The following is a 5,523-nucleotide window of genomic DNA, read 5'->3' on the forward strand; positions in this document are numbered from 1 at the left end:
GTTTTCTGAACTAAAAAGAACTCCTTTTCCAAACTAATCTTTTCTGGATCCAGAAATACCTTGGAAAAGCAAGAATAAAAAAAACCTCCATAGATACTAGTTTTTATTTCCAAACATATTAGAAGGTTCACTATGTTAGTGGTTCATTACCAGTGACTCATAAATGCAGTAAAGATAAAGCAGCCTTGTTTTCAGGTATAATACAATACTATGTAATAGGTCTTCAGATAGATAATTTGCTGATAAAATTTTCAAACTAGATGTAAGAGTTACTTGTTTATGTGATGGGGAGGGTCATGTGTTTTTATTTAAATAAATAAGCAACAAAATTTGATGCATTTAAGAATGATATGCTTTTAGCTTCATAATATGGTAGCCTGCAGTTCTAGAAGAAATTAAAACGTTTGTTTATCTGGAAGGGATAAAATGTTTTATATTGATGGAATAATAATTTTCTTTTATGGCTTGTTTTAATATCTTCGCTGAGAAATCTTTGCCTATACTGATCACATTAACATATTCTCTTAGTAACTTTATTCTTTTAAAGCATTATTTATTTATGCACACAAGAACTGGGGTACAGGCCAGAGGTGCAGGGGCGGGTGTGTTTGAGAGGATTCACCAGGGACAGAGTGGGGAGCAGAATAGGTAGATGTTCTGAAATAAACTGCTGAGGGGAGCAGCCAGCTGGCAAGACGAGGGTTTTGACACATCATGTGGGTCACCTACCTGGCTGGGGATTGAACTCATGTTGCCAGTCGCCACATAGCTTCAGTAGTGTTGCGTTTTAACCCTTTGTGCCACCAGAGAGGGCCCTATTCATTACCTTTTAAGTTTTAACTGAACCACTGTGAGTTGTTTTTTTGTGTATAATGTGAGATAGCAGTAATTTTCCAATTTTTTCCTAGTCATGCCTTAATTCACTTACCTTTCTTTTCTAGTGTGAAGTTCTAAAATTGTTCTTAAAATCATATTTCTCTTTTCTACCTATTGTGCTGTTGTTGAAAACCATTCTCAGTGTATGCAAGGACATTTAACATGATTGTTGACCATACAACCCACTGTACTATCATTGGTGTTAATTATTTGTGACCATTTTTAAAATAGACTACTGTATCAGATTTCTTCTAAACAAAATTCCTAAAGCCTGTAAATCATGATAGGAAGTCATAGCACTGGTATTTGTGAGACATACTACTAGAAAGTAAGACCTTGCTACTAGTCACTCCCTCAAAGGATCCCAAAATATTTCAGTAAACTTCGAATAATTTCTATTATGTTATCTAAAAGGTCAAAGTTATTAAATTCTTACATCAAGGAAAAATGTGAAAAGAATTAATCTTTTTTAGTCCAGAATATCATGCCATTGATTATTATGTTAGAAAACTCCAGGATAATACTATCTGTGGCAGGACTGGTATTTATTATATGGCATTTCATTTTAACATTATCTCACAACCACAGTTATACTGGAAATCTCCTAACTGGCCTGTGGAAACTTAACTTATAAGGCAGCTATGAAGCTTTTGTATACTTAAAATTCCACAGTGGAGAAAAAATGGCAAGAGGGACTACTCACTAAAAGTATTAAAATGACTGCCTAGGCAAGCACTAAGTGTTATAAATGTAATACGCCTGAGTGAGATTTAACTCTCTTGAGCAATACTGTTTGCAATGATACTGCATATTCTCAGCAGGATATTTTGATGTCAGTGAAATTGCATCCTAATTACTGCAATTTGTATTTCATGGCCAAAGCCATGAGATAAATTTTGGTCAGTGGTTAATTTGTTTCCCAAAGTAATCATTCTTTGGCTAATAGTAGTTCCTTTCGTTAGATTCTTGGTTCTACACGTGTTTAGTGAGTTTTAAATCACAGCCATCAATATTTTAAGTTACACTTTTTTAGTTATCAAGTGGGCAAAGTATCACCCATTTTTCTAGTTACTTATACTTTTGAACATGTATTTTTATGCATTTTATTCATCTCCAGAAAATATGAAGTTAATAATTTAGAAGCCATAACTATACTTAGTGTTCTGATCTACTTTTTAAAAAGTCCATTTATCTTCATATTGCCATGTTATTACATATTTAAGTTACTCCTTTTCAGTGTCCCATAATTTTAATAACTCTGCATAGCCTATTTTTAATATTTACTTATTCGTGCATATGGCAAGATGGGGTATAGGCCACAGGTAGAGGGTGGGGGGCAGGTCTTTGAGAGGTTAGGGTGCTGACACTTAACCCTTGCATCACCAGGGAGGTCAACATAGCCTATTTCTATTTAGTCCCCTAAATAAAATGCTGAAAATACTTACTAGTCAGCCTTTTTGGTGTGTTATATTTTGCAGGTTGGGGAGGTTTTCATAAAACTGGGGTGGAGGTCAGAGGTGAAAGGCATGAGAAGATTCACCAGGAAGAGACTGGAGAGCTGAGCAGACAAATCTAGTGAAATACACTACTGAGGAGAGCAGCAGGCAAGACAGCAGAGGTCTGCTGTGCCATTTGTGGGTTATCTTCCGGAACTGGGGACCATTCTCAGGCAGTAGAGATGATAGCACTGAGATTTAACCCCGAGGGCACCAGAGAGGCCCATTTCAGTATTTTATTTGTAGATATAGTAGATAGCCTTCTGTTTGCCTCTGTACACAGTGCTAGTTTTTCTGAAGTAGATTCTTAAAAAGTACTAGTAGCTTCTTGATGTTTTTTGCTGCCTTCCAAATTCAAATTTTGTGCTGTTTGTTTAGTATCACCCATTTCCTCTCATCCCCAATGCTTAGCAAACCTTAATGTCTTAGTTTGTATTTTTATGAAAGCTATCAATTAGACATCTGACCCTTTTCCCCTTCAAATAAACAGGTAATGTAAAAAGACAAAAATACAAAGAACAGAATTGTAGCTGTTGCTCTCTTCTATTCAGATAATCCAAACACATCAGTTTAAAAAATGTTAGAGAATTCATGATGTTAGGGAATACAAGTTCAACTTACTGATTTTAAGTTTTTCTTCAGAACAATAACCTTTCAAAAAACATAATAGGAAACCAAATTCCATTCATAATAGGAACTATAAAGTACCTCCCTAAAAGTACACCTTAATAGAGAATAAGAACAAAATGGTTTTGCCCCAACCATTTAGCAAAACAAGTTTTCACACTATTGTAATTAAACCAGTGGGGATATTGACTGGTATAAACGGATTGATGGAAAAGAATATAGTCTAAAAATATCTAGTAATATAATATATGATAAAGGTAACATTTCAGATCAGAAAAGGAATGGTGCTGTTCTTGTGTGTTGCTGGCAAAATTATTTTTTAAATTTCCAATGTTTAATGATGCTTGATTTAACTACATGCAATGTAAGCCCTTGGTTCTGCTAGCATTTCTGTTTGTTACCAAGAAGTAGAAAAACATTATACAAGCATTGTTTATATAGCTATCTCTACAGCACAATAATATCTCAAGTCTTGCTTAGTTAATGACTTTGTCTTCTACCTAGACCTTTTCTCACCCTAAGTGCCGCCCACTTTTACTACCAAATTCTTATTTCCAGAACTCAATTTAGTAATGAAATAAAAGTTCAAATATTTAAAAAGATTTTCATAGCTCCAAACATAGATTTCTGTGGCCAATTTGTGGGTTACATCTAAATTTAATCATTTTAAATGTTTGTAAGTTCTCCATTGATGAATTAAATTTTCCTTTTAACTCTAAATGTCAGTCACTCTTTCTTTGTTAATGAAGGAGTAACTTGTCCCCCTCCCCCCCTTAACCTTTATTTCTATAAAAGGTGGAATTAACTTGCTATATTAAGAAATGTGTGAAGAAACTGTTGTTACCCAAAGGGTTCTAAGATGTAACTTTGCATGGTTGCATAGTTACCACTACTTAAGTAAACATCCTAGATGTTTTGCCCTGGAGATTTTCAAGTAGAAAACCTTGTTGTAACTTTTCCAGTGTATCTTATTTTTGTTTTTAAAGAATGATTTCAAACAAGAAAATAGGGGGCTTGGATTTTTTAATTGCTTGCTGTCATAAAACGACAGCGCTTTATAATTTTTAACAACTATCTAAGGTATGTATATCAGCAACTCTCCACAGTAGCAGATAAGATGTCTTAAGTGGAGCACAAGATTCTTTTACCATGATAGCATGGAATGATGGAAGCAAGTGTGAGCTTTAAAAGTACACCTACCAGGCCCTCCCTGGTAGGGGAGCACAGCACTAAGAAGCTAAAGCTACTTCAGCGTGAGTTCAAATTCCCACCCAGAGGTGATCCACATGACATGGCAGACCTCTCCTGACCCACCCGCTGCGCCCCCAGCAGTGTACTTGGTTGATCTGTCTGTTCTGCTCCCTGCTTTGTCTCTGGTGAATCCTCTCACTGCCTCTGCACCTCTAGCCTGTACCCCAAGTCTGTATGCACAAATTAATAAATCTTTTTAAAAAAAAAAAAATGTAAGCCTCCCTAGGTTTAAATCATGCTGCCACCTAAGCTGTAAAAGCTGGGCAAATAGCTCAGCTCTTACTGTTTCCTCATTTTTTTAATGGGAATATTAACTCCCCTGTGAAAGTGTTTTAAGGTAAGAGAGGCATTCATTGCGATTTTTATGACCACATATTGGGCTATAAATTTACAGCCATTAGAAATGATACTTTAGATAGCTCCCTCCATGTTTGGCAAGTGTCCTAGACTAACAGATTTGATCTCTGCTCCCACTGTCACCACCTTAAACAAATGATTCCACCTCTTTGTATGTCGAATTGTTGTTTTGGTTTTTTGAGTTGAGGAATTACATGTATTATCACCATGTACCTTTCTTGTTCTAAATACGTTAAGGTTCATTTTCTTAGAGTAGGAATAAAATATTGGTCAGGAAATTCTTAAGATATGTTATTTCATTAAGATATGTTATTTCCCTGGTGATGACTTAAAAAAAAATAGCATTATAGAGGCCTCCCTCGTGAACAAGTGGTTAATAGGAAGCTATCTGCAGCCACTGCAGCATAAGTTCTATCCCAGCCCAGGGAGCTGACCCACATAGCATAGCAGATGGCTCCTGTCACTCACACTCACACACACACACACACACACACAGCAGATGGCTCCTGACACACACACACACACACCCCCTCTGGCCTGTACCCAATTTCTTGTATGTGTGCATGCATAAATAAACTTTTAAAAGTGTTAAAAATACAGTCCTCCTTTGAAAAAATGCTGTTAAAACATAGTTATTGAAAATGTGTACCCTTCAAAGAAAATGTGCTCTTTTTTTAACCACTTCACTGTTAAATATCAGAACCTTAATCACCTAAATGCAGAAACAATGGATAATAAAATGTATTACAGATGTACACACTTGAAACATCAAATCTTGCCTTTTTCATTCTCTTGAAAGATACTTCATACCCTTAGATTTGTCATACTACCCTTCATTCAGCAAACACTTGCTTTAGAGTCTACTAATCAAGACAATGAAAACAAAGAATCTCCTTAAAGCTCAGTCCTAAAGAGG

The 5,523-nt window shown here is 35.7% G+C and overlaps 1 protein-coding gene across 1 annotated transcript in view; it reads left to right on the forward strand.

Moving 5' to 3' along the window:
• TCEB1 (transcription elongation factor B (SIII), polypeptide 1 (15kDa, elongin C)) overlaps nt 1–5,523 on the forward strand; it is a 19,129-nt gene that overhangs the window by 5,919 nt on the left and 7,687 nt on the right. The window lies entirely within an intron of this gene.

Source organism: Condylura cristata, unplaced genomic scaffold, assembly GCF_000260355.1.
Source record: "Condylura cristata isolate star-nosed mole 26May11 unplaced genomic scaffold, ConCri1.0 scaffold00009, whole genome shotgun sequence".
Taxonomy (NCBI): Eukaryota; Metazoa; Chordata; class Mammalia; order Eulipotyphla; family Talpidae; genus Condylura; species Condylura cristata.